Genomic DNA, 18,657 nt, shown 5'->3' with positions numbered 1-18,657 from the left:
AAATTACTGGCCCACATTCTTAGTGTTTTTCTTTTTTTTATTCAAAAATCATTACTTCCATTATTCCAGAAGTAACATTATTCAATAATGTTTTATCGAGTCCAGGTAATGACACTTAGGGGCTTGGGCCATAGATTTTATTATTATGTTTGGAGGGGAGGGAAAAAAACGTTTTCTTCTGTTTTTCTGAGTTCCTGGCTGAGCCTTTGTAATAAAAGACAGATTAACAAGATACAAACGAACAGATGATTTATTATTAACATGTGTACATCGTAAAGTTATGGGCGATAGCCAGAGAAGAATTAATAACTGTGAGGCAGCCTAAGCCACCAGATTCAGTGTTATCGTTAAAGTTCCCCCAAAAGATGTGTGTGTGCGTGTGTATGTGTGTATGGGCAGCGGCAGTTACGCAACATTGTCAAGAAATGGAAGGGTAGGGTTTGTTACGCAGGTTTAGATGTATTCAACATAGGCCAGATTTTTCTGATTTACAATCCTCTTATTCCTGGCAAATGGGTGTTTCTTTTATAAATGCAAATGTCCCTTGTAACAGGGCAACTTTACTCTGCTTTTCTGTCTTCTCCTCTTTCCCAAAATAACACCCTCAAATTCTTATACCCAGGAACATTTTGCTGCCCTTAATGTTCAACAGGCTGCCTCTGCTTGGGGCCCTGGGTCTTTATCCTTCTTCTCTTTTTCCTTTTTTTCTTTCTCTTCCTCCTCCTTAGGCGGTTTGTTTCTTTTTGCTCAATGTATTTTAGTATTTAAAATCATAATAATACCAAAAAATTGGGATGGGAAGATTACTAATGGAAGTAAAAATTCCCCTGAGTCATCTCTAAGCCAAATTTCCTCTGAACTTATCAGTGCTTTTTCTTGACTGGTGTGTATATCCTTGAGGATCACTTTCTTTTTCTTTTCCTTTTTAAAAGATTTTTAGTTTTTGGGTCCGCCTGGGTGGCTCAGTCAGTTAAGCGTCTGACTTCCTCTCAGGTCATGATCTCGACGTCCGCGAGTTCGAGCCCCACGTTGGGCTCTGTGCTGACAGCTCGGAGTCTAGAGCCTGCTTTGGATTTTGTCTCCCTCTCTCTCTGCCCCTCCCCTGCTCGTGCTCTGTCTCTCTCTGTCTCAAAAATGAATAAAAACGATAAAAAAAATCTTTCAAAAATAAACATTAAAAAAATTTTTTTAAAGGTTTTTATTTTTTAAAGTGATCTCTGCATTTAACTTGGGCTTGAACTCATAACCTCAAGATCGAGAGTCGAATGCTCTACCAACTAAGCCAGCCAGATGCCCCCGGATCACTTTCATTGCATATATATGTGTGTGTAGATGTGTGATAGTGTGTGCGCAAAGAGGTATTCAGTTGGTGAATTCTGAAAAATAATAGTAATGATAGCTAATAGTTCTTGAGTACTTATGTTCTAGGCGCTGCTGTAAACATGCTACGTTTTATCCTCCCAACAATACTATGAGGGTTAGTATTATTTGTGTCCACATTTTACTTAGAAGAAAACTAGGAGCCCAGAGCGATTAAGTAACTTGCTTGGGATTGTACAGTCTGCAAGTAGGCAGGATTCACATCCAGGTCAGTGCCTGCAACCTCTGTGCTCGATTTTCCTCTGTACCAGCAACAATGTGTCCGGGAGTTTTTTTTCTGTATCAGTGAATTCTGAATTACTCTATTCTTCTAAATGGTCATCTAGTTCTTCATTCCAGGGATCAGCCGTATTCTGTTTAGCCATTCCCCATGGGCAAATTTTTGGTTGCTACTAGCTTTTCACCATAAATATCTACTGCAAAGTCTTGTAGTCGTATATTCGCGAACCTACATGGGTGTTTCTCTCCATGACAGAAGAGAAGTGGGGGTTTCTGCCTTGATACGTGTGGCCGAGTTGCTTTCAAAACGTTGCTCTCATTCCCATTTCAAATCTGTATTGCGTGAGAGTACATATTTCCCTTTGTCTTGTCAACTCTTGATGTTACTGATGTTTAAAATTTTTGCCAACTGGATGAGAGAAAACTTGACATCCCATTGTTGAAACAGTGGTCATGTTTTCCCCCGTTTGAATTTTATTTTTATAGTTTGCTGTTGTGAGCAGCTGTTCTAAATTTTATTACAGCCAGGATTTTCCCTGGCCATCCCATCTGGGGGTACAGCTGGGGTCACTTCAACTGCAATTACCCATGTCTAGCACAATGACTAGAACATAGTCAGAACTAAATAAATAATGATGGAACGGATAAACCAAATGTCACGGACTTCTGACTCCACCTACTTCTCTAGTTCCTGGAACTTCTTAAAATCAACTCTCAAGTACATCTGGGTCCATTTCACACATGATCACAAACAGACTAGTTGAGTCAGAACTTCCAGTGGTCACATTGCCACTTGGTGTTACCCTCAACTCAGACCCTATGGTGTTTCCTGCTCCTCTCCCAAGCACTCGGTTCCCTCCCAGTGGCATGATGGACCACAGGGACTGCCTGAGTGGATGTGCCCACTGTGCGGTGGTCTGAGAAGAGGAGCAGCTCACTCCATCTGCCTCATTTGTTAGAGGATTCTCATGGCAGTGTCTCCCACATCCTGCGTCTTCAAAATTTTAGAGAAGTGTTGTTGTTTTTTTTCCACTGTTGATCTAACAGCCTCTCTCTTCTTAAAGGAAACACATTTCTGGGAGGCTAAGTTTTTCTCTTGGGATCACTTTGTTTCCCTCAGAGTAACCCCGCTCCATGAAAATATGCCTCTGTTTTACTAATTCATCAAACAATTCCAGACATGCCTGAATGACAATACTAGACAGTGGTGTCCTCTCAAGCCTCGTCATCTCTCCAGTTCCCTGAAATCTCCCGCTGTGAGCTGTTAGAAAATATAATTATTAATAAAATTGTTTCATCAGAGGCAAAGGATTAAGGCCCACAGTACTAATTTTGAAAAGTTTATATAAGGAGTTTTTTGGTAATTGTTTTAGAAGAAGATTGCCATATAAAAGATTGCTACATTTTTTCTGCAAACACGCGTTTAAGGCCGAAGCTATGGTGGTGCTGTGATAGAAACGCACAGTCATGTCTGCAAGAGAATGATAAAGACGCGCCCAGCAAAAATTTGGCATAATCAAGGACAGCACATACTCTGATGGTCTGGAGAAGATTTGAAGGGGCCACGGTAGGGAGTTGGTGAAATTTATCACTGGGGATGAGGAAACCCTTTCTGTCAGGGTCATGGTTCAGCTAAGGGGATCTGTTTTGATCTTTAATTTTGGGGAGCTGAAGTTACTATGACTTTGCTGTCGTCACACGAACTCCAACCATAATGACGGATAGTGGGTCACAAAAGAGCTGTTCCCCTAAACTGACATTTAGCCTGAAACTAACACCAAACCACTTCCAATAAATGTGAGTGCGTTTTTAAAGCCTCTGTCCTACAAGTTTTATAAATAGTGTCCTAAAAGGCCCTGCTGTAACAGGAAATAATGTGATTACATGAAATAAACCAGACTTTGGAAAGTCCCCCCAAACACTTGTCGTCAAAGGTTACGTGGAGAAAAATCTGATCATGGTGGCAGAGAGGGAGTCGATCTCATTTGTCTCATGTAGGGGTTGATGTGTGTCTTTATTTTTACCTATTCCAGGTCTTTAAGTGTATGCATTTCATATGATTATATGTCTATTCTGTGTTTAGTTTTAAATGGGCGTTAAAGGAAAGAGAAAAAAGTGTTAATGAACTCGAGTCTATCAGATATTTTCTATCTTCAAGTTCGTCATAAAATATCTGATACACGGAGATACACGGAGGGCAAATGGGAGAATGCCTCCACCTTTGTGATGATACTTGTTTTTTATTTTCAAGGTCAGAGGATAACACATGGGTGTATATTCTCCTAGAATTTTTAAGAAAACAGCTTAACACTTACAGTCTCTAATTTGAGATGTTCCCAGGTGAACCTAGAGAAAAGCAGGGGGGAGGTGAGAGGTTGGCATGAGTGAGTGAGCTTTAGTCCTTAGGGAGGTAGCTGCATACAGGTTGTGTTTGTTTATTCATACAACAAAAATAATGAACGTTAACTATATACGGGGCCCTGTGTGTGAGGTAGGGTATGGAAAGACAGGAATTTTTTTTCTTTTTAAAGAATTCGTAGTCTACTTCAGTAGACATAGACCTCACCGTGCAGTTTTAGTGCCGTAGAATGCTGTCTCTAGCTGGTCTTCTACTAAACGAGAACTATAGGCAAAATGTGTGCCATAGGGGCTAAAAGGTGGGAATGACTGACCTCTTAGTGAGAACTGAAGGAGACTTACTGAAAGTGATGTTTTATGGATAACAAGTATACGAATTTTTTTGTTTTCCCTTTAAGAAAAAGGCAATTACAAAACCCGGGGAAGAATAAAGCAAAACAAACACAACACAATGTTGCAAGGGAATAATGGTTGAAAAATGGAACAAACCCAAATATGAAACGATTTCTTGTAATTAATGACTTTTAAGAAAGAGTCATTCATTTGAGTCCTTAGATCTCTTGATCCTTTGCTTTTAAATGGTACACAGTTTATGACTTTGGGCCTGCGAATAAAGAAATAGAATCCTGGCACCCTGCTGAGCTTTGTAGTCAACACTATTTTACATGTCAGATTAATCCAAACACTTTGATTGGTTCAGTCTTTACCTTGCTAAATCCTCATCTTCAAGTTAAAAAAGAATGCCCAAAGAAAATCAGCAATTTCAGTAAACATTTAGCATTAACTAAATAACTAGAAACATTGAGATTAAGGTAGTTGTCTCTGGGAAGCACCACTGTGGAGGTGGAGAGGAATGAAGACAGAAAAATGTTTTTTCAATGTTTATTCATTTTTTTGAGAGAGAGGTGGAGACAGAGCGCAAGCAGGGGAGGGGCAGAGAGAGAGGGAGACACAGAATCCAAAGCAGGCTCCAAGCTCTGAGCTGTCAGTATGGAGCCCGACGCAGGGCTCGAACCCACAAACTGGGATGTCATGACCTGAGCTGAAATCGGATGCTTAACCAACAGAGCCACCCAGACGCCCCAGATAAGGTCAATCTTTTAGAATTTAAAATGACTTCTGTGCTACTTAAAAAAAATGTATGTCTTACTTTCGTTTTTAAAAGGTGACTCAGAAAACTCTAAGATAAATCATTGATTAGTCAATGCAGAGAATCAGAATTATTCCAAATGACCACCCTTAGCCCTGTGAACCCTACAGATCTAGAGGGTACTTTTCTTTTTCGCTTCTGCTAATACTCTATTAGGCAGTACTTACCTTCCTCACAGTGGGCATGGACTGTGCCACATCGCTTTTTTGTTCTACCAAACGAGATACGTAGAAGAGAAGGAATGGAAGAAACAAGGTTCAGTAGCCATTTGTCCTGAAGATAAATGGTTACAAGTGCTTTTGCTACTAAATTATGCTAATCCACTCTGTAATCCAATCACCATTTTCTAAATGACAAGGGACCCTAGTGCCAAAGGAACTGTAGTCAATTTTCTCTTTTGTCCCAATAGGTCAATTATTCTTTTTTTCCTGAGGTGAAAGAATAACTTTCTTCCCTGGAACTTGGGCGGGATCTGAAACGCATACCCCCCACTGGATCTGCCAAACTATTACTGCTCCATTAGAACCAGCTGAGATCATAATTACCTGAGAAATACTAGTGTTCAATCCACGTTCTAGGGTGTCAGTGACTCCTGGCACCCCGGCTCATTCAAGAGTCAAGGATCGTATGTTCTGCCCTTTATTTTCCCTTTGGACTTCTGTGACCCCGCATGCTGAAGAGTCCACAGGGCAATGTCTTAGAGCTGCTTCAGGGAGTGAAAACCCACCCATTCTGCATTAATTCACGTATGTGTTGTGGCATCCATAAGGGAAACGGTATGAAACTTTACTGTGTTGAAGAAGCATGGGCATTCGTCACACTTTGGTTCCTGAAATAACACCAGGCACAAAGAGGAAATTAGAAAGGTCTCTGGATAGGGATTGCTCATCGTATGGATGGCTGGTAGGCATAAAGATCCAGGAATACAACACAAATGGAAGGCACGTACCCTTTTACCCTTAGTGAGGCTCTGCGTCGTAGCCACTGGGAAATGTGAGTAGGAGATTTAGTAGTGTTTCCCAAACCAAATGATTTTAAGGATTATTTTTTTCTTCTCCATGTTTCTACCTTAGGATACCATTTACCTTGATTGAAAGGGGTGTGTGTGTGTGTGTGTGTGCGCGCGCGCGCACGCACGCAGAAGAGAAGGTGTCTTGATTAGCTCTCAAGTGTCCTTCTTGGATAATCAATATCATTCTGGCAAAAGCCGGCCCCAGCATCCAAGGCCTCACTGTTAGGGCAGCTTTATCAGGCATATTTCCTCAGTCTCTGAATACCCCAAATAGTGTTACCAGTGATTTTTCATCCTTGGAGGGTATTTGGATTTGGAAGACCGTCAAAATGTATTTGGAAGCAAGCCTGATAAACAAGCAAGTGGGTGATGAAGCTGAGAAATAGCATATTTAGAGAAGTAACAAAACACAAATGATCGTAAATCTTTTTTTTTCTTTTGGCAATGTACATTTTGGAATACGTAAAGTATTTAACACCTCAAGGTGACTCAAAATGGGACTTGAATTTGTTCTCTATAGAAACTAGAGGATGAGTATCAGAGCCCCCCCCCCCCCCCCCCCCCCCCCCCCGCCGCTCTCTGAGGAAATGCCTGGTGGGTGGCAATGTTACTTATATAGATGAATAACTTGGGAACTTTGACAATACGCTCATCAGATAAATGGAGGATATTATTCTTGAGATCCAGCCCTCTGGCTCCTTGTCTCCAGTTCCAAATTCTGTAGTAATCACCTGGCCTTCACAGCAAATGTCATTAACCTGGGGAAAGGAAAAAGGAAATTTGATCTACTTGGGCGTCTTAGGCAGAGCCTGTCAGATGTGTAGACAACAGACAGCTGTAGAAAGGTCAAAGAAAGCAAGCACATTGTGGAAACTAACTCTCCCCCTCCCTTCCCCGCCAAATCAAGTAGGCTTCCCTTAGACTCCAAAGGCATTTTTCTGTACTCTATAAGTAATTACATGTAAAAAAAAAATTGTTTTCATGCCGTCAAGACAGAATGGAAAGGCTGCAAAAGAATTTTTAGTCTTTGCAGTAATCTAACGTTTTAATTGCGGAAGACTTGTTTCCCCCCTCTCAAGGTAAAAACAAACAATATCAGTAGCACTCTCCACCTCCCTTTTCCAAAATCACACCTTATGAATTATTTCTTGGTTGTCCTCAACATGTGATTCACTTTTGCCCATAGCTGATGTAGACATTAAGAGTAGTTGTTGGTCACAGAGCTATATTAGCCATGGGCTTGACCTGCAAAAGGGAGCAGTATATTAAAAAAAAAGAAAAGAGAATAAAATGACTAAGGGGTCACCAAGCTGGAAGAAAAATAGTCAGTAGAGGAAGGCAGAGTTGAGAGAGGCACTCAAATTTGCCTCGCAGCCCTCACGTTGACCGTAGTGCTACTCAACTCTCACTCAACTCTGTCCATTTTAGATGTGCCTTTTACCTGGAAACGAAAACATGTTTCACGAATCTCTTCCCGTAGTTGTTCGGAGACATTCTTATTGGCAGGTCATAATTATGTGATTATTGGCAGTTATGTAAATTCTTTTATTCTTTACCGCTTTATGTGTTTCTTTCGCTTATTGGTCACTTTTAGACTTTGACTTCTATTTTAGGGCCATAAAGGTTTTAGTTTCATTTCAATAAATCGGTTTTGTAAAAATTAAGTAGCAAATCCAATCAAACCAGTAGAATAAATGTGGAGTCAGTTAGTACAAACTCAAGCTTGAGTGAAACCAGCAGGGTTAAGTGCCCTAATTTGTGCATATATACGTATTAAGAGGAAATAGGTTTTTTTTTTCCCCCACGATAACCCTGCTGTAAAAGAATATCTGATTTTCATACTTGAAGATGTTGAAGAAAAACTTTGCAGATTTTTCATGGAAGGTCATGAAATTGTTATAATTTATAAAATATATTTTATCTAGATGGCATTATCTTTTAAAATAAAAGGGTCTGAAATAGACGTTGACGGGAAGTAGATGGTGAGAAGCAGAATTTTTTTTTTTTAATTTTTTTTTCAACGTTTATTTATTTTTTTGGGGACAGAGAGAGACAGAGCATGAACGGGGGAGGGGCAGAGAGAGAGGGAGACACAGAATTGGAAACAGACTCCAGGCTCCGAGCCTTCAGCCCAGAGCCTGATGCGGGGCTCGAACTCCCCGACCGCGAGATCGTGACCTGGCTGAAGTCGGACGCTTAACCGACTGCGCCACCCAGGCGCCCCAGAATTTTTTAATACAACTAAAAAATTGTAAGGGCTGCATGAGTTGAACATGTACACGAACTCGTTCCTGTCATGTTTGTTTCTTTAGTGCTTATATTGCAAGCCTTGTTTTGGAGGGTTCTGTCTTCTATATCGGCAAATATTACAGGATTGTAAAGGAGGTGAGAGCAGGGACTGAGTTTTTTCTTTGCTCTGAGAAACCTTGCTCCAAGACGGGAGCCGAATAGTGATGCTGGATGTAGAAACTCTTAAGTTTACATCCTCATCATGGTGTCTGATGAAGGGGCCTCAGGCCAATGCTTTGGGGTGATTTTGCAGTGCCGTAACGCTAGACTGAACTATTTACCTCTGTTGCCAACATTGCCCAAGACCTGAAATGTGACCTCGTGCAAATTATACAGTGTTTTTTTATATTGCAGAAGAATGTTACTGGCTTTAGACAAACATGGCAGTGATCAGCCAAGTTCCACCAATACTTTAAATTTAGTCCTATGGCTCAAGAAAAGAGTCTGGAATTCTCTTCAGTCAGAGGAATAGTTATTGGCGACGCATGGCCCATTTTCAGAGCCTTCTTGACTGGTGCTGGTGCCCTTTGGGGGAAATAGGCAAGTTTGTTTTGGTTTCCAGGGAGACATTTGATTCTTGACTGTGATGATGGACCTCGGTACCTCTCTCCTAAAAGGCAACCATTATAGGGGACATTAGAGCCACTTTGTCATCATTTTCACTGTTGCCAAAGGTAGATAAGTCATCCTGTGGTGGTCTGGCTCCACTCCCACTGTAGCAGTATATTAAAGGATGTTTTTCCGTCTAGATCCTTGTGCGTTGAAAGGGAATTGAAGATGAGTCCCCTGACAGTGGTCACATGAATGTTAATGAAGGAATGTGGCTATGTCCAATTAAACCTGTTTTCCTTCTGCTTTATGGGGAACAGGTAAGGAGCTGAGACCTCCCTGCCACGCGGTGTGAATGGCAACGGGTGTGAGGTCAAAAGTTTTGGGTTTGGGGACACTGTTTCGCTGTGAGACCACAGGCAAATTGCTGAAGCCCTTTATGTCTTCGTGTTTTTTTTCATGTGCCGAGTGAGAATCAATAATATCTTCTCTAGCTGCGTCGCAGTGTTGTGAAAGTAAGGTGGGTGCGAAATGCACCAATGGGTTGTGTACCGTGACCCTCGTATGAGTGTTGGTATTTACTGGTTACATGTCCTTGGCTGTAAGCCCTAGCAATGACTCTTGGCTGACTCAAGTTAGAAGGAATTTATTGGAAGGATATCAGAGGCACACAGAATTACCAGAAGTCTAGAAGACCCTGCTGGGATGTGGCAGGAAATAGGGCAGCACTAGAGGCGAAGAAGCACGATGCTCTAGAATTCCCTGCAGGAACCGTCTTTGGGGATGGAGGGGAGATTTAGTCGTTTCCAGGACCTTTGGCCTTATGCTCAGATTTAAATACTGGGGAAAGGACCTCAATTTGTCTCAGTCTGTATTGTGGTCTGATCCCTTGGGCTCGGGAAGGGCTTGGCGCCCGATTATTGTCCCAGCAGACTATGTCCAGTGGAGAAGCCATTTCCCAGAAGAAATCAAGAGTCCTGTTAGAAAATGAATGGACACTGGATAATCTCAAAATCCACAGTGAAAACTCGGTGGTGCTTACGTCCCCGGTGTGGGATATAAAATTTACACATTCAAAGTCAGTGACTCTGAGCCCCTGTTCCCTGCCCTGGGGGGATGATCTTTTTTTTTTTTTTTTCTCCTTCTTCCTGGGTTTCACCTGACAACCTTCTAAGAACAGTAATGATTGCTCAGACCCAAGAGTGAATTGTGATTACCACAGCCTCAGGCAGAGAGAGAAATCTGAGATGTGGCTTAGCCTAAGGAAGAGTCCTGTTTTGGGGATGTTGATGTTACCGCCCACTGTAACGCTGTTGAAATCTAGATGGTCTAACTTGTCTGGACCTCGCCTTCTTTGTCCTCTGCCTGAAGTTGGACCCTGTCTGGGTACGTGCTGTAAATCAGGGGGCTCTTCCCTGAAGACATGCACTGTCCGTTATCCTTCATTTAGAGTGCTAAAGCGCTTGCCAAGCTGATGACGTGGCCATAGTTTATTCTTTGCACGTACAGGTCAAAGAGGGACTTTTTCTGTCCTCCAGATCCGTCCAGGTCTGGCTGTGAATCTGGTGCCTGCATCCAGGGGATTTCTTGTCTCATTCATACCTTGTGCCTGGATTCCTCCTTTCTCCTGATGTGTGAGCCCTTGTCCTGGGGGTAAAGGAGGTCCCTCTCCCTCCCCGTCCCAGGGCGCTAGTCACTATACCAGGTGGATGATCTTTCTTTTTTTTTTTTTTTTTAATTTTTTTCAACGTTTTTTATTTATTTTTGGGACAGAGAGAGACAGAGCATGAACGGGGGAGGGGCAGAGAGTGAGGGAGACACAGAATCGGAAACAGGCTCCAAGCCATCAGCCCAGAGCCCGATGCGGGGCTCGAACTCACGGACCGCAAGATCGTGACCTGGCTGAAGTCAGAGGCTTAACCGACTGCGCCACCCAGGCGCCCCGTGGATGATCTTTCTTAAAGGCTCACAGGGAAGTACAGGGATGTTGTGCTTCAACTAGTACATTTAATCGCTCTTTCAGATGGGAGAGTACTTTCAGTGTGAATGAAAATCAAGTCAGAGAAAATGAGGGCAGTTAAAATAAGGACAGGGAACGTAGGCAGGGAGGCCAGTTCACTGAGGCAAGAGCTGTGTGTTTTCTTGCGCTTTTTCTTCTGCCCCAGTCTGAGTCCTTTCCCTTCTTTTCACTGGATTTGCCTACATTGTTCACACGGTGATGCAAAGCTTATTTTTCCGCAGATCCCCACAAGTACGTAGATCAGTATAATCGGGTACAGAAAAATGATGGTGCCTGAGCTGGCAGTAAGAGGGACAGGTCTGCGGAGAGATAAGTGCATTTGAAGCAAAAGCCTGGTAGATGGTAGAAAAAGCATGTGTCCGGGATGGTCTCTGACGCCACCGCGTTGGGGCCAGGACAAAATTCTAGTGAAGAAATACACGTTTGTCCCTCTCCTCTTCTCATCCCAAGACAAGCTGTTGTGGCGTTTGAGTGGAGACAAGGTTAGGACATGGAAAACTTGATTTAGTCCAGTGTTCCTTGGCCTTCTAAGTTGATCACAAATACCAAGTCAGTTGCGAAGAAGATGCCGCGTTAGATGAGCCCCGAAGGGCATTCGAGGAGAGAAGCAGACCAGGGCTCCTTAAGCCCACTGTGCATTAGGTTAAGCTGCCCGAGTCAGGATTCCTTGGAAAGGTCAAGTAGTTACCGATCCGGGGGCCAGCAAATGGTGTAGCTTCGAATCTGAGCTATGTCCTTGCTTGAGGTTGCTTTTCATCAGAACGCTCAGTGGATGCGATCTCCAGTTTAGGACAATACCAGGCCTTCCCATAATGCATAGTCATCCAGACATGTTTCCAAGGATGCCACAAGTGGTTTGTCCGGGAGACTCCCTCCCCAAATGTCAATTGGGTCCGTGTTTGCTGTGAAATGGGAACACATGAGAATAATCACATCTTCTGGGAAGATGATACTTGCAGCCCCTGCTTTCCAAAACATTTCACAATTTCAATCAGGCTGTTGTTGGTTTGTTTTTTTTTTTTTTTTAATACATCTCAGCTGTTTGGCAGGGACTTATCAATACACTTCGGTTGATCAAACAGAAAGATTAACATCTAGTTTGTGCATTTGCTTTATTCTCTGACACAGACGTGTTTTTTTTTTTAAATCAAGACAACTTGTTCAAATACGTTCGCTCAACTTAGAATGATGTTCCAGAAAAGGTAGGAAACAGGCTCTCCGAAATATTTTTGGTGTGATCTAATGAGTCAAATAAAGAACAGCATACAGAAACACCTTGCAGTTTCTCAACACATCGAAAATGCTCAGAGCGTTAAAGGAAAAAGAATTTGAAGCCCTCCACGTCTGTTTTCTGTTTGTTAGCAAAATTTTGGCAGTAGCCACAACTGTTTACATGGGGGAACATGAGTCAGTCTAATTTAACATGATGTGACTGTGTTTTGGAGTAAAAATGTGCACAGTGTATCATGAAATTATGCGCTGGTCCTAGATCCAAATAATGTCAGAGCTGAAAAAGCTGAGAGAGCATCCAGCTTAACCCTCTTTTTTAAATGATGAGAAAATGGGGGCCTAACCTGGTGAAGTGGCTTACCCAAGATCAAACGGCTCGTCATTTGCAGAACTCGTCATCTTACAATCTCTATTTGCCCTTCATTCTACTTTTCCGTAACGGTGGTGTTATGCTCTCTCTATGGTCTTTGTCCTCCCCTCTAAAAGACGGCTTTGGATAAATACTTCCATTTAGTGACCAAAACGTATCTGAATATCAGGCGAAGGACTTTGCAAATCAAAACCCAGGCCAAATCATTACCCAGCATATAGAACTTCTACTTGTGTATCGACTCCATTAGCCAAAACTGGTTAAATCATCTCTTGAAGTAGGAAAAATTAATGTTTTCTCCGAAGTTTACATCATGATTCTGGGACTGAATTTGGCCTGGCTTAGAACTCATTTCTGTAACAGGGCAATGGACATTAAGCGAAGGGCAAAATTGGGGGTGCCTGGGTGGCTCATTCAGTTGGACATCTGACTCTTGATTTTGTCTCAGGTCATGATCTCGTGGTTCGTCGGTTCAAGCCCCACTTCGGGCTCTGAGCCAACTGCATGGAGCTTGCTGGGAATCCTCTCTCTCTCTCTCTCTCTCTCTCTTCCTCTCTCTCTGTCTCATCCCTTCTTGTGCTGTCTCCTCAAAGTAAATAAACTAAAAAAAATTTTTTTAAAAAGAGAAGGCCAAAATTGAAGATCAGGGAAAGAGGATTCAAGTTTTCTAAAGGGGAAGATGAATCTCTTGGATGAAATATTTAAAGAAAACCATTCTTTCAGTCCTGACAGACTGAGAGGTGGAGAGAAATTTTCCATAAGGGTTCTGGCCACAGCAAGCAAGATTCCTCTTCTCCAGGTCAGTAATATGTATCAGACACACTGGGCTTCAAACCTGCATGTGTCACACAAGCTTAGGTCTCAATTTCTTTCTCTAAAAAAAAGAGGTAAAGCAATAATTGACCCCATGGCCCTGAAGTAAGAGTAAGCTCCTGGCAAAACCCAGTTACATTTTTGGTGGTCTAACAGCAAACTACTGGAAAGAGAAATGAAGCAAACGATCCCTTTTACAAGAGCATCAAACAATCCTAAAATTTGAATGGGACCAAAAAGACCTTGAATAGCCAAAGCAATTTTGAAATAGAAGAATGAAGCGGGGGGCCTAATTCACCCTGATTTTAAACGATATTGTAAAGCTGTAGTAATCAAAACAGTACAGTATTGACATAAAAACAGTAACCTGGATCAGCGCTCAAAACATCACTAATCATCAGAGCAATGCAAGTCAACATCACAATGAGATGTTAACCTACTCCCGTTAGGATGCGTATTATTGAAAAGAGAAGACATAACAAATGCTGTCGAGATGTAAAAAAATAAATAAAAAAATAGAGGCGCCTGGGTGGCTGATTCAGTGAAGTGTCTGATTTCAGCTCGGGTCATGATCTCACGGTTTGTGAGTTTGAGCCCCGTGTCAGGCTCTGTGCCGACGGCTTGGAGCCTGGAGCCTGCTTCAAGTTGTGCGTCTCCGTCTCTCTCTGCCCCTTCCCTACTTGGGCTCTGTCTCTCTCTGTCTCTGTCTCTGTCTCTGTCTCTCTCAAAAATAAAGAAACATTAACAAAATTTTAAATAAAAAATAATAAGAAATAAAACATAAAGGTCAGGGGGATCCCTGTGCACTGTTGGGGGGAATGCAAACTGGTACAGCCCCGATGAAAAACAATATGGAGATTCCTCAAAAAATTAAAAATAGAACTACCATATGATCCAGCAATCCCATTTTTGGGTATACGTACAGAGAACACAAAATTACTATCTTGAAGAGATCTCTGTATTCCCATAGTCATTTCAACAGTATTCACAACAGCCAAGGTCTGGAAACAATCTAAGCGTCCATGAGCAAATGAATGGGTACAGGAGCAGTGGTGTGTGTGTGTGTGTATACACATGCATACATATATGTACATACAATGGATCTTACTTGGCCTTTCGAAAGAAGGCAACCTTGACATTTGTGACAACATGGATGAACCTGGGGGACATTATGTTAAACGAAATGATCCAGACAGGAAAACACGGCTTGCATAGTGTCCCTTGTATGTGGAATCTTAGGAAGAAAAAAAAAAGTGAACTCCTAGACACAGGATAAAATGTGGTTGTCAGGGACTCAGGAGTGGGACAGATAGAGTCGTAAAAGAGTAGAAACGTTCAGTTATAAGATCTGAAGATCTGACGTATAACATGGCGGTTGTAGTTACTGAGACTTGTCTGAGTGAAATGTGCTACGAGGGTAGAAACTGAGTTCTCTCTCTCACACAAAGAAAATGCTTGAGATGAACGTGTTGATTAACTTGATAGTGGGAATCCTTCCACATTGTAGACATATATATCATCAGACTGTATGCTTTAAATGTATTACAGTGTGGTTTATATATACAACGGAATACTATGTGGCAATGAGAAAGAGTGAAATCTGGCCACTTGTAGCAACGTGGATGGAACTGGACGGTATTATGCTACGTGAAGTAAGTCAGGCAGAGAAAGACAGATCCCATATGTTTTCACTCACATGCGGATCTTCAGAAACTTAGCAGGAGACCATGGGGGAAGGGAAGGAGGGAAAAAAAACTTAGGGAGGGAACCAAACCATAAGAGACTCTTATTTTTTTATTAAAAAATTTTTTTTAACCTTTATTTATTATTGAGAGACAGAGACAGACCGTGAGCAGGAGAGGGGCAGACAGAGAGGGAGACACAGAATCTGAAGCAGGCTCCAGGCTCTGAGCTTTTAGCCCAGAGCCTGACGTGGGGCTCGAACTCATGAACCATGAGCGAGATCATGACCTGAGCCAGGGTCGAATGCTTAACCAACTGAGCCACCCAGGCGCCCCATAAGAGACTCTTAAAAACTGAGAACAAACTGAGGGCTGATGTGGGGTGGGAGGGGGGAGGGTGGAGGATGGGCATTGAGGAGGACACCTGTTGGGATGAGCCCTGGGTGTTGTATGGAAACCAATTTGACAATAAATTTCATGGTTAAAAAATAAATAAATGTAGTAAAGTTTTCGTAGTCAATTATACCTCAATAGGGCTGGAAAAAAAAGTGAAGAAACAGGACGTTCTCCAACATCAAGAGGTAGATCCTGTTCCCTCACCCCATTGCCTGTGGGCTGGCCTTGTGACTCAGCTTTGACTTTGAATGGAGTGATGTCTGAGTTCTGGGATATGGGCTTCCAGAGACCATGCAGTTTCTGTCTTTGCCCTCTTGGAGTGTGGCCCTGAAACCCCCCTGAAAGGAAGCTGATGGAGCTTAAAGAAGGATGCAGGGCCCCACACAGGAGGAATAATCTGCCTGAGCCCATAGGCTGCCAAGCTGCCAGGAACGTGAAGGAGGCCATCTCGGGTCTTCCTGTCCAGGGAAGCCCCCGGCTGAAGGCAGCCACACGTGAAGACCCAGAGGATAAATTCATGCCTGCCACACGGTCATGCTCACCCTTGGGAGGGCACACACCCGCTGCCTTGGCAAGCAGATGTTTGTGAGGTCATGCCCCCACGCCACCTAGGGTTTTCCCCCGAGGCTGTTTCTTTTGCCCCCCTGCTGCATTCAGAGGTCCCATACCTCTCCTGTCCCGTCCACACAACTGGGGACACCAGCTACGAGAACCACTGCTGATTGTGACCTGGTGGGTTATGCGTGAGGGTTTCGCTTCCCTTAGGATTTCAGCCAAAGCTGCTGGCCACTGATGGTTATACAGATGGTGTGATCACATACAGAGGGAAAAAAAGATGTCACGTGCGCTTGGGGTCCTCTTTTCTCAGTCCCATTAAAACATCGTATTAGTTGCCTTTGAAGGACAGCCCTGTCACAAAATAAATTTTCAGAAAACGTGAACTATGCTGTCGATAATTATTAGCTAATAATTATCCACGTAGCATTTTACAGTTTATAAAGCAGGCCCAATAACTTTATCTTAATTAAATCTCAAAATAACCCCTTGGGCAAATTATGTTTTCCACCGTATAGAATATGGAATAATGTTACCGGAAGTTAGTATCTTGCTTAAAATCTGTGGAATCTGACGTTACACTCAGGGTTCATAACCTGCGCTCTGGATGCCATTTTAAATTTCTGTGTTCTGCTTCTGTGTAAGTGACCTATAAATACAGGATATCACAGGTAGCCCTAGTGAAAGGGTATTAAAGCTTGGCTGTAAATAGTGAATTAATAATCTGATTTCAACTTGGCCTCTTGGCTTAGCCTCTGAGATGCTCCCTCAGTGTACTGTTAATTAACATGGCGTCTAATAATTCGCTAATGTCCTTGGTTTGAGTTACTCCTAATGTACCTCTCCTGTCCTTTCCCAGGGCAGAAAGATGTGGCACAAATCGTCACAACGGTCTAGCACCTTCTTAGGCAGCTGTCTTCCCGTGGCGAAGCCTATTGGCTGGTAGTCCTCTAGGAAGTACAGGAGAATCGGGGCAGAATATTCCCAAGAGGCAGTGGCTTATAGTGGGTGTCGCCGAAATGTTTTCTGCAAGAGAGACCGAAGCCGTCAAGGGAGTGTGAATCAAAACCGTAAAGGTTAAAAACAAAAAACAAAAAAACAACCACAACCTCAAGGAGCTACCATTTCGCACCCGTTATGGTGACCCTAATCAAAAGGACAAATAATAAACATTTTGATGAGACGTGGAGAAACAAGAACTCTCGTGCACAGCTGGTGGGAATTTAAAACGGTGTAGCCACCTCAGAAAAGCTGGGAGTTGCTCAAAAATCTAAAAATAGTTACTATGTGACCCAACAATGTGGCTTCTGGAATTGATATTACCTGTTTATGTCAAATGTTACACATTAAGCCTCGTGGCAGCGTTCGTCACAATAGGGGGAAAATGGAAAGAGTCTGATTGTCCATCAACTGATGCATGGATGAATAAGATGTGGTCATCCATATAATGGGATATCATTTGGCAGTAAAAAAAAAATATTTGAAATACTAATAGGCTACCACGTGGGTGAACCTTAGTGACATTGTGCTAAGTGAAAGATGACAGATATAAAGGCCCTTTATTGTATGGTTCCATTTGTCTGAAAAGGCCAGGATAGATCAATTCATAGAGCTGCAAAGTAGATTAATTATTTCCTTGGACTGTGGCGAGGGGCAGAGTGGTGGGGAGGTGATGACTAGGGAGGAGTAGGGTTTCTTTGGGGGCCGGTAAACATGTTCTGTAATTCACTGCGGTGCTGGACGCACAAGTCTGTGAGTGTAGCCAAAGCCCTTGAATTGTATTATTTTGAAGGACTAAATTGTGTGATAGGTGAATTATGTTTCAGTGGCGCTCTTACGAGAAGAAGAGAGAGCAGGGCATACTAAAAGCTCAAGTGGTGCAAATATTAAGATCCTCAAGGAGAGACATAGCTCTAAAGGCTTACCTCTGAGGTGCAAATGTCAAATGCTGGGGAGCCTGACGTGGGTTTCACACCCTTTCCTCCTCGGTGAGAAGCTCGGGGTTTGGAGTCTCCTCCTAAGTGTGGGCGGCTGCACCGTGGATGGGCTTTCGGGCGAGACCCTGGGCCAGCCTCTCCTCCCCACTCTCTCATTTGCCTGATAGGTTCAAGTCACCCACTCAGGTTTTGCTATTCTTTCCTGAGCAAACTGTTCCGTAAATAGCTATAGATTCAGAGTGTTCAGGGGAGGAGGTGACTTTCAGATCTTTCTATGTCACCGTCGTAAACAGGAACCACGGTCAGGGTCTTGACAGTCAGTAGGAAGTGAACATTTGGGCTTCTGCATGGCCAGGGGGAGGAGGGGAGTTAGACAAAGCGAGGGGAGCTAATGTTTATTCTAGTAAGGAGAGTGGCTGCTGTATTCAATGCACTACATTAGGCCCTCTGCCCACCTCTTGATTCTCGCACTCACGTGGCAAGATAGGTATAATTATTTTCGATCGGGAGTTGAGTCAACTGAGACTGCAAGAGAATAAGCGATTGGTCACCCGGCCCACAAGGAGCGGCCCCAGAATATAAAACCAGGTCTGTTTCCTGCTGAAGCTTGTGACTTCGAAATCCTCGATTCGGACAAACATGGGGAACTGACCCTCTGGAGTCAGGGGCCTGCAGGAGTGACCACAGACAAAGGTGC

The 18,657-nt window shown here is 43.0% G+C and overlaps 1 long non-coding RNA gene across 1 annotated transcript; it reads right to left on the bottom strand.

Annotated features, from left to right (window-relative positions):
- Positions 1–10,944: 10,944 nt before the first annotated feature.
- LOC109492798 lies at positions 10,945–18,339 on the bottom strand. The gene is made up of 3 exons (XR_002146781.3): positions 17,949–18,339; positions 16,924–17,049; positions 10,945–11,879 (listed from the first exon to the last, which is right to left on the bottom strand). It is a non-coding gene; the product is annotated as an uncharacterized LOC109492798 (long non-coding RNA).
- Between the last annotated feature and the right edge of the window lie 318 nt (positions 18,340–18,657).

The sequence above is a fragment of the Felis catus genome, chromosome A1 (assembly GCF_018350175.1).
Source record: "Felis catus isolate Fca126 chromosome A1, F.catus_Fca126_mat1.0, whole genome shotgun sequence".
NCBI lineage: Eukaryota > Metazoa > Chordata > Mammalia > Carnivora > Felidae > Felis > Felis catus.
Note: the sequence above shows the minus strand (reverse complement) of the source record. Positions and strands in the feature narration are given on the sequence as shown.